This window comes from Xiphophorus couchianus, chromosome 4 (assembly GCF_001444195.1).
Source record: "Xiphophorus couchianus chromosome 4, X_couchianus-1.0, whole genome shotgun sequence".
NCBI lineage: Eukaryota > Metazoa > Chordata > Actinopteri > Cyprinodontiformes > Poeciliidae > Xiphophorus > Xiphophorus couchianus.
Genome location: NC_040231.1, coordinates 17,094,813 through 17,111,069, shown reverse-complemented (window position 1 = coordinate 17,111,069; position 16,257 = coordinate 17,094,813). Strand labels below are relative to the sequence as shown.

At 39.8% G+C, this 16,257-nt stretch overlaps 1 protein-coding gene and 1 long non-coding RNA gene across 2 annotated transcripts in view; one reads left to right on the top strand and one right to left on the bottom strand.

Annotated features, from left to right (window-relative positions):
• The window catches only part of zfhx3b (zinc finger homeobox 3b), a 221,581-nt gene extending 221,007 nt beyond the window's left edge, over positions 1–574 (bottom strand). The window contains exon 1 of the mRNA XM_028014074.1: positions 322–574. The gene's annotated coding sequence lies outside the window, so the exon portion shown is untranslated. The remainder of the gene's footprint in view (positions 1–321) is intronic.
• A 12,804-nt stretch (positions 575–13,378) lies between these two features.
• LOC114142638 (uncharacterized) lies at positions 13,379–15,773 on the top strand. The gene is made up of 2 exons (XR_003595085.1): positions 13,379–13,438; positions 13,702–15,773. It is a non-coding gene; the product is annotated as an uncharacterized LOC114142638 (long non-coding RNA).
• The last annotated feature ends 484 nt before the right edge of the window (positions 15,774–16,257 follow it).

Sequence of the window (16,257 nt, the reverse complement as noted above, 5' to 3'; positions counted from 1 at the left end):
GTAAAACTAAATCTAGACACATACAAAGTTATGCAAACAAAAAAATATATACTCCACACTCTTACATATACACATACTAAATAAAAGGTTAGGCCACTCTATACTGGTCCCCCCACCTCCACTCTATCTGTTCTCACCTGGCAGGATCAAATAACCACACTTCCCACAAACTTACAATCAATACTTTCTCTAGCAAATCAGAACAGTCACAGGCTCAGTCCCAGCTCCACACTAACTCCACTGAAAGTAGGAAAGACTTAAAGGAAGCGTCCACAGAGCAGAAATAACTAAATAAAATAAATTAAAATAAAAAATACTGACCTTTCTGTTTTTTCCCTTTTATCTCTGATGTCCAATCCCCTCTTTATCTTCTGCTGGTTCTTGTCCTCTCTCTCTCTCTCTACCCCTCTCTCTCTCTACCCCTCTAGTCTGAGTAAGTCATGCGGGAGCTTCTTCCTGCTCCTGCTCAGTCCTACGCCACTGTATTAGTCTGATTTCACACTCTGCAGCCTTGCCTCCCGTCCTGAAGGGGACGGTGAATGTGCTGCTTATTTAGAAGCCGGCACACACTACCTGGGCTTGTAGGCAACTGTTTAAAGCACGAGGCAACATCCAGGGTGCATAATACCCACCACCTCCTCCACCACACACACACTCAGATGCATCTTCTCTCTCCCTCTTGCTCAAACACATACACACACACCATCACACACTTGCTGGCTGCCTGACAAGATAGGCAACACACACTGGAGCAAGGTGAAACACACATACACACACGCCCGCACACACACGCAGTCTGTCAAAGGTCTCTCTACCTTGGCTGGGATAGCAGGCAGTGTGAGAGCACACACACAGGCACACTGAGATGGGCTGGCCGCTCTGTTCTGTCTCCTTCTCTCTAAGTGTTTAGAAGACAATTTCAACAAGGGATTGCTCCCAATCTACTAGGGTGATCCACATGGATGAGTTATAATATGCTTGCCACTCTCTCCCTCTCTCTTACCCCCCCTTCACCTCTTCTTTCCCGGTTCCCTCTCTCTCATCATTCTCTCCCTCTCTGACTCTTTCACTCTCGTGCTCGTTGTTTTAGCCTATTATCGAGCCGTCAACGATTTCAGTTCAGGAGGAAAGCTTTCCCTTCTTGGATTCTATATTTTTCCTCTTTGCGGATGTGCGCGAGATGGGCCGAAAACTGACTCCACCTGAATGCATATTAGTAGGATGCATTATTTATTAAAAACCTGCATTCATTCCCCCCCCCTCTCCCTGATATGCCTGTGGACACGCAGGGGGAAGGGAGCAGCGGTGACGACTACATAAGGGTTGTATTTGTGATATGTGTACTTAGGGGAGGTGGGCAGTTGGGGGTAGGGATGAGGGGGTCAGGATTCGGGAGAGAAGGGTTGTGCAGGGAGGTGAAAAGAATACATAAGAAATGATTTTAATTTATTTATTTATTCAGTGCCTGGGATTGCCTTATCATCCAAGGTGCTGCCTAATGACATCACTGCTGGCTCCAAGCAATCCCAAATCACGCTGCCATATTTTGTGCAAAATGAATCCACTCCACACAAAAAAACACTGAACTGAATCCACAACATTTTACAATTTTTTTACATTTTTTTTTTTTACATACACTCCTGCAGTTGAATAAAAACACGAGTTTATGATACATCTGTGTGTACTGAGGAGAATAACTAAAAACATTACAAAGACAGAACACCAGTCTGTGTTTCTAACATCGACTTCCTTTTGTTATTGATTTGTATTTAGTGATTTAGAAAACAAAAACGAAAAAAATATTTTTAAAATAATGGCTGTGTTCGTTTATTTAACCTACTGTTTACAACAAAATATGAATGGACAAATGTGTATTAGCATAATCTTTAGACATAGACAGTGAAAAAGGGAGCTCACACAGTCTTAAAGTGCCTGCGTAAGCTCAACTTGCCCCGCTGGTCAACAGACTGCTGCAGTGTGGCCCCGTGGGATTAAACGTCCAGGCAGAAGTCATGACTGCAGAGTGGACCCTCAAGACTCTGTCAGCACCATCAGCACTGCCCCGTTTCTGCAGCGGGAGCAACAGACTAACACAACGGAAACACAACTATCCAGAAAAATAACTGATATTAAGTGTGCCGTGACACCAATGCAAGAGTTAAAATCCCAAACGCTGAAACAAAAGCAGATTTACTTAGTGAACACAACTTATTTGCAAATATTACACACCAATGGCCATACAGGTGACACAACCTGTGCTGCATTTAGCTGCACTGATGTCTGTGCTGAACCAGTTACCAAATTCTCAACCACAGGATGCATATCTACTTCACATGCAAAGAGAAATAATTTCACCCCAAGCCAGGCTGAACCATTCTATCACTGACATTAGAACTTAAGTAGAGCTGGAAAATTACTGCAGTGGTATTACCAGCACATCTCAATCATTTTAACACCATCAGAATCATAAAAAATTCCTTCTGTTATATTTTAAAGCCCCAGTAAGAAAAAATAAATTTAATTTTCACCAGTTAATCTTAAATTAAGAGAGACTAAGTTAGGGGAGTGAAAAGAGCACAACCCAAGTTATAAGTCAACGAGAGAAAGAGTAAGCTTTAATCCTTCCCCTCCTGAGTTCATTCTGCTGCACACCTCTGTCTGTCTGCATCATGTACCAAGTCAGAAAATGAGCGATATATATACACAGCATCCATGTTAATGAATGGTTTGGTAAAAGTAAGTAACAATATCATGTGTTCTCCTTGACCTCATGGTCTCCATCAGACCACCGAGACAACAACCTGCACTCCGGTGACCCGCTCTTCCCCTCTCCGCACATCATATTCCAGACACGCAACCGCGAAACATCACTAAACACTTAAAGAGTTAATGTTTCCTTCCTTTTCTCTCCTGTTTTTCTACTTTCAATTTTCCTGAATAACATTATTATGTTTTATTAATATCTTTGAATTATTACTCGTTTTCCTCTTAAAATGGAGTGCCTTAATTCACATTTGAAGTACTCGTCAAGGCTGAGCACCGCGATGAATGTGGAAAGATACATTATGATTGCAAAAATGCAGAGTGAATTAAAAATATATAACAATACTGAAATATTAAGTATTAATTTCAAAAAGATAATTTGCCAGGGCAGGGAAAAGAGCCTTTTCATTACTTCTATAACTTTCTTTCTTTTTTTAGTGTACTTCTCTATGAATGAGTAATGTGTAATTACCTTGTACCTGTGAATCAAATAGAATATGAAAAAAATTAGCTTGGAGTATCAGAAAGCCCTGTGTTTACTTTCATTAAAACGGAGCATAAAATGGACACAGATGCTGGATAAAGAGCTGAATCAAGGCAAAATCCCTGTTGATTGAACAGCACATTATCAGGTGAGGTTCACTCACACAAAAAACAGACTGAATCTGTCCTTACAGGACAGTTTCCACAGCCGTTCGTCCCTCATGTTCAAGTCCTCATGATTTCTTTTTTTTTTTTTTACAATGGTGAACTCTAATTCCCATGATCACCCTTGAAAGCATGACCTTGTGCTGTGTGACAGGAGATAGCCGCAGCATGAAGACAGGACGCCACTTATCATCAAGGGACGAGGTGGCTGTTTAATTTCACACAACCAGTGGCTAAAACCCCTGTTAGTGTGGAGTGCCACAATGGCAGCCACGCTTGGGGAGCAGATGTCCTCGTGAAGGGGTGTAAAGAGGGAGGAGGTTGTGTTGGGAGAAGGGCAGGAGGCGGTGGGAGGATTTGGGGGGATGAGGGTCTTGGTGTTTTGTGTGTGTGTGGGTGTGTGTGTCTGTGGGTTGTTCTGTCACCATGTATTGTGCTCAGAGCACAGTCTGACACCGTACACATGCCCAGTAAAACAGCGCCTCTGTCTTTCACAGACACAAAAACAGCACCGGAAACCGCACACGTGTTAGCATGCCGTTCGGTCACGCTTACAGGCTCTGACTGAAATTTGGTCCACACAGCAGGCCCGAAAGAAGATGGGTATGAGTGACAGCACAGATGGGATGATGTTGGAGGCGAGCACGCTCGACAACACACATGCCAAAACGAAGCGATTTCCGTCGTCGACTGTCGCCACAGTTATGAACTTCAGCTGCGGTCAGACAGAAGTCTGTCTGTTTAATCTGAGTGCTCCCACCCTCATTACCCCTTCGGAGCCCCCCGCCCCCTCAAACCTGACACAGACAGACACACTGCACATGATTAACAGACGTCTGACATGACTGTGGACCTGAACAGTGACCAGCGAATCCCAACACTGCTGAATATAAAATGCAGTAATGAGTGCTGCAAGAAAATGGCGTCCCTCTCAAACATGGCTGCTCACTGATGGCCACACTGAAGCTGGGGGAGAAAAAAGGTCACCTCTCTCTTCTTTTAATACACGCCCCTCCCTTTCCCAAAGCATATCTCTATTGCAGCCCTGTTTTCTCCTATGTAACACTCCCCGCTACCCCCAAACACCTTGTGTTTTCCTCCTTCTCCCCCCACAGATCAGTCTCCTTGCCCCACTCTGCTTGTGGATGTAGAGTTATTATGTTAGGCACAGAGAAAGACACAGTTACAGCTGCATCAGAGTAATAAAAAAAATTGCAAAAGTGCAACCAAGCTCCTAAAAAACAACTGTACTTCAAGAAAAGAATGGGAAAAGTGGAAATACAACATTCCACCATTTTCTCTTTTCATGCAACTCAGAAGGGAAAGCCGTAGCTCCTGTTTCCATTCCTCCCCAGCATGATTTCAAATGTCCTACGAGCTCTGTCGTCCAATCAGATACATTCATTTTTCCACTGTTTCCACATTTTTCTGCTTCTCCCCTTGTGTCATCTTACTCCATTTTCTCCATCAGTTGATTAAGCACAGAATGCTCGAAAATGAACTTTGACAGCTTTATTTCTATTTTCCTCATACCAGAACATCAAGTTAAAGATTATAAATGTTTATTCAGCAGAAGGAGAAATGTTCTTGTGGCTCTCGAGGGTGAGAGCCTACTCTAAATCGGTAAATCACCCCGATCTGGAAGATGAACGGCCTGTTTTGGAGTTCATTGCGTTTCGTTTCGGGCGAGTGGTTGGTGTAGTGGTGGCCCCAGCAGGCTGGGGTGGAGGTGGCTGCTGATGTGAATGGTTACAGGGGGATAATGAAGTGGCGACCATCCTGAGGTTTGGCTATGTTTCGTTCACCACGTCCACCAGCTGTGAAAGGGCCATTGCCGAATATGGTTGCTAGCCTGTTGTAACCCTGAGCCATTACATGCTGCTTGAAAAGTGCGAAAATACATGAAAATTATCACTACTTAATGTTCTGTGTAACTTATGTCTTCTCATTTGTCTGTTAGCAGCCAATAGCCTATTTCAACTCCATACTATGCTCTCAAAAAAAAGAAAAAAAACCTTTCAGGACTACCTTAACCATGCATTACCTATCTTTAATCTTGCCTCTCTTTCTGACAGACATCTTGCCAATCTAAGCCTATCTGGTGCACAACAGGTATAAATTACTCTAACAACCTGGCCACCACATTCAGCAACATACAAACAATTTTGTTCAAAGCACACTGCAGCATTTAGACCAAAGAAGGGCATCAGCGCCTGTTTCAGTCCAAATATGGGCATATCTTATGACCATGAGGTTCAAACAGTCCCTGATGTAAAATATCAAAATGGTGTTTTCATCAGCAACAGATTTTTTATTTTTTTTGCATCTTTCTCAAAATAGATCACACCTATATAAGCAAAAGTAACACCACCTCAAACCCTAAAAAGGCATAATAGTTAATTGCAGTACTAGAGTAAAGTTCAGTGGTTTTCTTCACCATCGGGTACAAACAGATTTGTGAACTTGCCCATTTTTACACTTTAGGACTAATTTGTTAACATTTTTCAAATTCACTATGACAAAGGGGCCAGGCATTGGCCAGTATGATATTCTACTGGCATGATGAGTTTGAGTAAAAATGCCATCATTTCACTCAATCAATTAATTTACATATGTCAAAGTTAAAATGCTCAATGTGATGGAACTGTTTTAATTTAAAACAGAGAAGGAAGAACCATTTTAATTGTTTCAAAGAAGTGTGAAATAGATTTTTGTAGGTGCAGTCATTTGAGCTACAATATTACGTTGTTCTTTAGATTTTAGTCTGCTGACAATATCATAAAAACATCCTACATTTCATGAGTTCTTAAATGTGTATTATAAAATTGTATGCTTTTTTTTAAACTATTCTGCTTTTAAAATTGGCACCAGGACAGTTGAGCCTAAAATGATTCACACCCCTGACTGATTTAGATTTAAATACATTATTATTAAACCAGTTTTTTTTTATGTAGTATGTGTCTAAGTACAACATCCTGCTGGTGTCCATAGACCATGTTAATAAATACATCTATGTTCACTTGCTTCAAATGTTTCTCCTGCATGCTTACCTTGATAAGTAGTTCTAGAAGAGACTACTTTTTTTTTTTTTTTTTACAGTGTATCTGGGTCAGATAAGCCAAATGAATCGGGGAACATTTGACTGCAGATGGTGTCCGAATAATTTAACTTTCCAAAGATTAGTGTAAAGTGACATTTTGGGGCCCAAATGATGTGCAGTTGACTCTGGAGAAGGACACAGAGTTTGAATGGTGAGATAGACAATGTCCTTCTGGTAAATGTTTTGGCAGCTACATTACTGTAGTGCAGTTAAACCCTAACAAGTAAATAACCAACTGATTATGATGAGGAAAGTGACTCGCTAATACAACCTATTCTGGTGAGTCAGTGCTGGCCGCTGTTCTATGCACTGATTCCTGAGTTAAGCATTTCAAATGTAACGTAATTCGTCTTTTACACGCTTTTGGATTTTAGGCATGAAATGAATGCAACTGTCATGATCCACAAGCCTGAAAACAAATGAAGGGTAAAACTTGTGAAAATGATAATGCATGCAATTTAAAGAGTTAAGTGTGCTCTTTTAGTTTCCACAAAATGACTGTCTTTGTATTTTAAGCCATATTTAAAAATACATATTTGCTTTTCTTTCTGCCCCCTCACCTGTTGCTGCTAAAGATCAATTTATCCTATGTACAGACTGAGAAAATCTGCTCACTTTTGCACTTTGTTTAGCATCTCATGTAAAAGGCTTTAAAGCATAGTAACATTTTGTTTTTAAAACATTAGTATACATTGATTCTGTTATGCAGTTCATGCCCATTTAGGATAATGGATTTTTCTTGTTCCGTAAGAGAACTTACAACCAAACTGAATGGTTATCTCAATGAAGGGTGTTAATGTTACAAATAACACATTAAAACTGATAACTTATAAACAAAAGAATTTTATCTACCAAGTTAAACTTATTCCATAACTTATTCTCTTCTCACCTGCAGCTAAAAACTGGGATGTGAGGCACAACATTTAAATAAGTTGATAGAGTTTATCAAAATGACAGGCAATTAGATTGTCCATACATGTTACACAAAAGAGAGCAAGAGTTCCCAAGCTCCATTTCTGCTCCCGGACAGCCCTAAATTAAAAATCCCCAAAGTCCATTAGGCTAAACAGCCTGAGGAAAGACTTTGTCTCACCACAGAAAAATGACAGTAAACTCAGGCAATCATGCCGCCGATCAATTATGCATGAATTATATTTTACTTAGACTGTGCAAAATGTCTTATGTTAATTCACTTAAATATACAATTCCCGTTGTTTGTGAAGCATGTGTGCACACTCCCTAAATGAGTGTTTTCCCAAAGATTTATCAGCTCCATGTTGGTCGCTGAAGTGAAAACACTAAGGATGAGTTGTGCTTCCACTGTTCAATGCAAAAGCCACAGGCAAAGATCAAGAAGCTGCTCAATGCTGATGCCCTATTCCATTATAAATCAAGTCACAGAAATCATAATCAGAGACTAAAATTGCATCAAGGTGTAAAGATTTTTTTTTTAATAAATGAAGAATTTTAAAAGAGTAAAAGAGAGAGAAACAGCAAACTGGAATAAGGTTGCGGTGGGAGGGTGCAGGGGTTTGCCCTGACCTGACCTGTCTGTGCTTGTGGCCTGTTGAGCTGGTGGTCCCTGAGGTCCCCATAGCAACCCAGATCTCTAATGATGACCTCTGTCTGACCGGAATAGTAACAGACAGGTATTGGCAGACCTGCTGACCAGTGTCACAAAGGTGCCAATAATTGGTCAGTGTGTTAATAGCAAGTGATCTAATGACCTCTGAAACCTGACCTTCTTTGGTGCGAATCCAGGAACACCATGACTCCTAAGCTTAAAGGTTTGTGTAACAAACTGTAATTTTAGATAAATATGGTAAAGACTGATTAGATCCTCTCCACATTAACTTGAAAAAACATTTTTGTCTGATGTGTTTGCACCCCTCTTCCACATACAAACTGACAATTTTGGTAGCCAAAAGACTTCTTAAGTCGAGATTTTTAAAGTATAAGTTGTGTATAATTTGACTCACAAAAAAGGAAGAATTTGAGAAGTGGTGATATATTTGTTTGCATTGCTCCTCCTGGTTTTACAACAATGCATTTATTTAGAACATTTTTAAATCCCTGAAAACCATAAATTAGAGGGAATGTAACAGAATATTGTAGTGCACATAAACACCTAAAATTTGATCTTTCACCTAAGAATGCCATCTACAGGCATGGCCTTTGTATTTCCTAATGGTCAAAACTCAGATGATGTGCTTTCTTTTGTGATTTATAAGTTATATGGTATTCCTGAATTTGTGCTGCTATAGGCTTTGGCTGCTGGAGAGAATTTTTAATTACTTTTTTCTGTAGATACTTTATGTGCTTAGATAATTTGTGACTATTGCTGCTATTAACTTTGTGTAAGTTTGTTATTCTTTTTACTTTTCATAGGAAACTAACTTTGTAACTCTGTTTTCTTTCTTATAGAAAATACTCATTAGACAGTACTTTTGTGTGAAATGCTTTGATGTAACATTTGTTTTAATCTAGGATGTGCAAACAAGCTTAAATAACCTGACTGTTCAGGGCAAAAAAAAAAGAAAATCAAACAAAAAACCCCCATCTGTTTAAAAAATGTCCAGAGTAAAAGCAAACGACTCCAACTACCGTTTATGCCGAGGTTATTTAGATATTTACACACACAAACGCAGCCTCTTGCACAACCCATTCAAACTTTATGACAGGTCTTGATCTTCTGCATCAGCTCCCTCTTATATTACATGCAACACAATCCACCTTTACACACTAATTTGTTTTGTTTGTCTCTTTTTCTGTTTCAGTGTAACTGAGCCCCTGAATATATACAGATTTAATAGAGCTAATAGAATCATTATCAAATTCAGATCAATATAAATTTAGCCCCAGCACGCTTGAAAGGCAGCAATATTGAAATACAACACTGTCTGCGCTCTTTCATTCTTCCGCCTACAACTGACGCGTGCTGCCACCAGACATGAATTACCAGACAGGCACATTACAGCTAATAAGAGCCTCACAAAACACCCTTTATTAATGCATGAGAGAGTCTTTGATCCTGGGGAAAGTTTCATAGGGAAAGCAGCAATCACAAAGCCTCAGACAGCACAATAAGATGCTTCCCATTATCTTTGAAAAGTCAACAAAGTGGGTGAGGTCAAATCAACCTGAGCCTGTGCCGCGTGTCTTTGAGGGGAGGGACCGTATAGAGCTACTAAAGCTCGTCCATGAGCTGCTGTCAGTCAAAAACTTTTAAGGCTGGGATCAGGCAACATGTGGGCTTTCAACAGCTTTAACAAGGCCACAGGTAGGGTGGGAAACAGAGATTGTAAAAATGTTGCATCTAATTTTGAAATGCAACCACTGCAAATATTTTCACCTCATGACTCAAGCAAAATTAGAAACAATAATTTGGCCATTTTTTTGCTTTTATTGTTACGTTTTGTTTAATGCCATGGGGAAAAAAACTGAAAAAGGTTTCTTTTAACTTTTTTTTAATTTATGCTAAATATGTAAATAATTTGTGCACATATATATATATATAAATTGATGTAATAAAAGCAAAGCAAAATAAAATAGAAAACAATAAAGACCTTCTTAAGTGATCAGTTTTACATAACTGGAAAAAGAGAGAGAACATGCACATTTATTTAATTCCACCTTTACAGTAGCCTACTAGTCAAAAGTTATTTTAATAAGATGTGAATTAACTATAAAATATGATTAATCAAGCAACAGGAACTTAGTGATAGAAACATTCATAAAATGTTATGAAACTCTCTATTCTTTATATTTTATGAAAACTATGTATTTACACCTTTCTTTTAACTCCACAACTGCTTAAATAAGGTGAAACTTTGTCTAAGCTATTGTGCTACCTTATTACTTTCCTTTTGTTTTCCTTTTTGTTTTGTTTTATTTCCTCATTAAACAGAATTTCATTAATTTATCAGTTTTATCACAAAATCAATCAAATTATATTTGAACATAATAGAAAAATACTGTTTATTGCATCGGGTCCATGTCATGCTATTTACCCTCAGGATTCTAAATAACTAATCAACCAGCATCAAATTCTGGTTAACATATTTGAATTCTTATAATTTACCTAAATAATTATTAATCTTATTACAACACACACATTCCCACACGCCATTTTAAACTATGGAATCATCCCAGGTGCTGTGGCCAACACAGACGTAGAGACCCATGAATTATACAAAAAACATCTCAAAATGAATAATTCATTTGAATCAAATACCAGCATCATCCTGTCAGACTCACTCTCACAAAGTCACAAATTTATTAACGGTTGGTTCCACATTTAATTTAACAAAACTCAAAGAAAGTTAACTTTCTTAATTAACAGAACCTAATTTTCGAACAGCCTTCTAGATCATGGCATGTGTTGGACAGCTAAAGAAATGATTGAATGAGGAAAGATTTTTGGTTGAACTTCTGTTGCAATGATATGGGATTTGACATAGGCTGTCACATTATAAAGTCAGAACATGGTTACTGGAATTTTGAATGGTACCCATGATGGAAATTTATTGAAGTGGTCAGCAAGTAGCTCATTCCCTACAGAAAGCCCTGGGGCCTGAAAGTGGTCAGTGGGGAGCAGACTCTGAGCCCCTCACAGTGATACGACGCATGGTGAATGGAAGGAGAAAACCCTTGTTTGAACGACTGAGGCGCCATCTCAAAATCATCACCTGCTTATGACAAGTGTGAGATACTCTGTTAAGATGATGCACTTTAGTGCCTTGCAACATGAGTGGTAACATTTTAAATACTAAAATTTAAAAATGGAAAAATGAAACCCAAAAATATTATTAATGAGAAAAGCAGCATAAAAAATATTGACAATTTACATGTCATGCTCTCTATCTGCTGCATTTTCAAAAGATTAAGTTCAAACTCAAAAAAAAAAGTAATAATTTGCATTATTATTTTTTCTCCAACTTCAACGCATTTGGAGATTTTCCTTTAGAACCCTGCTGGGGCAGATTGTTAAACCTAAAAGGTCACAGGGTCAGGTCTGGACAGAGACGACATCCCAAACTGACCACAACAAAATTCACAGGAACATCTGCTGTCTGTGTTTCACACATAGCTGCCCCTTCGGAGCCCCTCGTGGCCCCTACGGAGCCTGGGAATGGCTCAAGGTCAAGGCCGGCCCTTGCGGCTCTAAGCGGATGTGGCAAATATATATTTTAAAAACATGTAAGAGAGGCAACCAAAAATTCAGATTTAAATGTTAACATTTACATATTACTGTGACTAAGGCAGTCATACAGGCATAACAGATTTACTATAAATTCCCCAAATTTTAAATTGAATTAAATTTATTTAAACTTCAACCTCATCTGATTCGATGACTTGAAAAACAGATAACTTCACCCTCAGTTATGTGTTTTTTGAATGTTCACACCAAAATACAGATTTCACATTGATCACAGGGAGATTACCTCTAAACACTTCCCCTCTATTTCCTTGGCAGCTTAACAATATGCTTAAAGGACACCATTAAATGATGTCAATAACTAGATCAATATCCTGGGATGTCTCAGTCTTTCCCTGCAGCAACTGAAAAGCTATAAATGGATCCTCCTGGGCGGATCGTCTAGCACAGGTACTGTGTTACAGTACGCACGCCAACATCACTGCCGAGGGACGAATAACGTATGTCTTTTCAAGGAAAACAAAAAACCAAAAAAAACCACCCCAACTCCGAGACATTTCCCCTGTCTGTCTAATGTGCTGCTGATCTACACCTGCTGGGCTCAGGGTTGCTTAGGTATACGCTATCTGCTGACAACATCAATCACTCAGCAGGTCTTATTACTGCCATTTAAAATACATTCAAAACGATTCACCGGAGCCAGTGTCCAACTCGACATGGACACTGATGGTGATGGGTTACTGTGAAGAATGCCTCACAGTGACGGTTTAGCTGGAAACAGATGGGGTGTTTTGGTATGTTTTTAGTATAAAAAATAAAAATAAAAAAAAAAACTCATAATCATTCAAATTAGTTGCAGAAACAACAAATTAAGTATGAGAACAGTTTCTCATTCTAATAGTCTGTGGGCTTCAGAGAACTGATGCAATCTCCCTGGACTCTCAGGTGAACTTAGTAATAGACACAATCACTCTAATTCCCCTTCAATTCTCGCCCAAAATTGAAAGCTGCCAAATGCAGTCTTAATTACACACCACCCAATCAGTGTGGGTGACCTAGTGTTTGCTCAGCCACATCCATCCCTCTGTCCATCCCCTCGGGAACAAATGCAATGCATCCCCCCTGAGATCTACACACACATCAGAGGGGGCAGTACACAGGTCTGGATGATATGAAATGGATATTTTATGTAAGGACAAAGATCTAAGGAACAATCTGCTTGGTCAGCACTGAAAATGCACACAAATCAAACAACATCCACAATTATGGATCTGCCCTTGTATTTAACTGGTCAAGGTCTATTGATCAAAATGAAATTAATTTAGCTTCCACCTGCAATGATTTTCCTTCAGGTCTCCCTTACAGTGACATAAAAGTCTCTTTTTCTATGTTGTAGTATTCTACTTTTCTAGTGGTTTCACATTTAGCCTTTGAGATTTATTAGCATTATTATATCATAGTAGGCTCAAATGCATCTGAAATATTCATCCAATTATTTTTTTATTGTATTTTACGTTTGCTTTTTGGGGGGAAATTGTGACTTAAATGTTTCAATATCTGAAACAATGCATGTCGTCTGCGTCGCCAAGGATTCGCTTCTGCACGGCAGAGCAAACCGGGGAAGTCTGACAGCAACCACAGCAGACTTGCTCATTTCCGATTCTCTCCAATCATGTGATCAGGGTGTCGGCACAGCTTTCACAGTGCAGGGAGGGGCTAAGCATCCCTACGCTCACCACCATTTTGTGTGGGTACCTGGCTTTCTTTTTGTGAGTATCTGGCTCATTTATTTACATCCTTAAAATTAGCAGTAAGACGCGTGCCATTTCTACCGTGTGACCCAAAGACAGTGTTTTGAGGGGGGGGGGGTTGCAAATGGTGACTTCATGACAGAAATGTAGGTGAAGGAGAATGAGGGCATGCTGCAGACAGAATCTCATGCGATATCAGTGCACCAAAATTGCTGTCCATTCTAGATCTCATGTCGTGCATTTTCTTCCTCCCCTCCGTCTCCTGGCTATGCTCCCGACAGACCCTCTCCTCCCTGCCATTCTATGTGTGAGGCGCATATGGTTAAGTGAAATTGCTGTCTGCGAGAGGATGCCTCTGCCTGTCCAGACTTCATCAGAAGGATTAAAGAAAGGGATGAAAAAAAAATCAAAATAAAATGATGATAGCGGGGCTGTGGCTTTTTTTTTTTCCTTTTTCTTTTTTTTCCCCACCCTGTACCCCTCATATCTGCCCCCACCCCCTACCTCCACCCCTGATAGCTCTGGTATAAGCAGAGTGGAACATCAGATGACAGAGAAGGATCTCTTGCTGGGGTGCAGTGGGTTTGCAGGGAAGGGTTTCCCGGTTTGTGAGCTTCGGTAAGTTTATTTGGCTCTGACAAGGTCTCACTACAAAGGAAAGCCAAATTACAGGCAGTGGTGTTCCTCCCTGCATCCAACGAGGGAAGTATAGGGAAAAACCTGCATCCAATTAAAAGAAAAGTGACTCAGCAGTGGGGCAGCAGCCTTCTTTTACGACTACTTAGCTATCTCACTCTCTCTGATGTGCTCACACAAACAAACAAAAGACCAAATGTGAAGCATTATAGGAGCAGAGAGGTGGGAACATGCGTGCTGAGGTGGTCTGTTAGATTCGCAGCAATGGGGATTTTAGGAAAAATGAAAGAAGAGAGTGGAAAGATTGCAGGATATTAAGGAGTAATGGATGTCACAGCAGGCCTCTGTAACAAATTTTCACATGCTTTCATCATTGCTCGATGAGACTGATCAAGGGAACAGGACATTACTTGGTTTCCAAGTGCTGTTATTACCCAGGAAGAGTAAATAGTTATTGCTGTGTTTATCATTCTGAAAGATTGCAGAGCAAGCAGGCAAGCACATCTCCTTTTTAATATATTCAATCATCAAATAAATCCAAGTTTATGTGGAAACTTTTAGAAATAAAGTTATTGTAATGATATGCAACATTACTCTGAACCTCAGTGATGTAGCTTATAAACTGGTTTTAACTGGCTTTGAATAGCAGGAGGAAAAATCTCAGCTGTATGTCAACGTAAGTTTGAACTGACCAAAAGCTAAGAAACAAAGAAATCCTGAGAGGACTGAAAATCAACATGGAGAAAAGATCTGAGTCAGACACGAACATGGGGAAGGTTTCGCGGCGATTTGACTAAATTCAAGTAAATAGTGATGTATATTGTGAGGTTTTTTTTACTGGGATTTGCCAGATACCAGATCCATCCCTGTATTTGAGACAACAAAAAGTCAGCCCTGACATTTTGCCCAGCCAGCAGATAATATTTGCTGTTCGGAGACTCTCTTTCTTTTGTTCCAGCTTTTTATAAACCCAAGACACTTGAAATTTAAACCAAGTTCAGGAAATATTATTCGCCACGGGGCAAGGTAAATCTCTTGGCGGGGCTTTTCAAAGGGCTGCCCTGGGTTTGTTTAAAATTTATCTTATTTAAAAGTGTATTTTTTTTTTTTGCTCCTTGCTTTAGCTTTCAAAGACATATGTTTTGCCTTGATTGTAGAGGTCAAGCTAATGACGAGTGTTATCTTTGAGTTATTTGAATATAGCACAAAGCTCAGATAAACATATTTATATGTAGAAAATAAATACAATTTTAACTGCAATAGATATTTGCCTTCATGTGATTTACTGAAATATGAGTTGCATTATGGTAAATAGGTGGAAAAAAAGGTTCCAATCACAGCCCAAGTGTGTGCAGGCAAGCATGTGAGTCTGTGCTGCAGTAAAAAGAAAAAGGCTTATGAGCTGCATAAAACGGCTGCTTCTCTCATTGTTTAGGGAAGCAGCACAGAATTTTTATTCAGCCTTCTTCCTCTGAGAGCGCGACTGACCCACCAGCTGACCAATCCACATGAAGCTCAGGGGGTGGGGTGACAAGAGGAGGAAAAAGGAGGCTGAGAGCACCCCCGTTTCAGACCGAGAGGCAAACTCCATCTTTCCGACAGTTATTCTCTTTTAACAAAATCAATGGTGTAAGTGCAGCCAATAAATCATTATTCTGCTTTATTCGGTACATGAACCTGAACTTGTTTCAATCCTGATGGAAAAAAAAAAAAAAAACTTCAGCTAGGTCTGAAAAAGTGAAAAGACAGGTGGAGAAAGATGAGGACCTGAGTTGTAGCCAGAATCTATCCTCCAGGGCTGGGAAGTTCTGTTCAGAGCCCGGGGAGATGGACGGGGCTGGGGTGTCACAGGCCGAGCCGGTTTAAAGCTCACTGCTTCAGGGGAGCAAGACGGACTAGCAGAGGGTGCCACAGCAGGGACTCCCCGGCAAAGACCCCTTCATCTGGACTACACCTGAGGGAAGCCAGGGGCCACCCAGCTCCATGGCACAGTAGCAACTTGGTAACGCACAACAAACGGAAGAAGAATTTCAGCCTTGAAGAGAACAATAAACACTTCAACACATTTAATAAGATTATTTCAGCGACAACTTTTTTGACACATTAGAAAATAATAATTGACATAAATCAAACACAACATATGTTATCAGGAAACAAACCAAACTGAAATTTGTTTATCTTACAATTTAAATATTATGTTG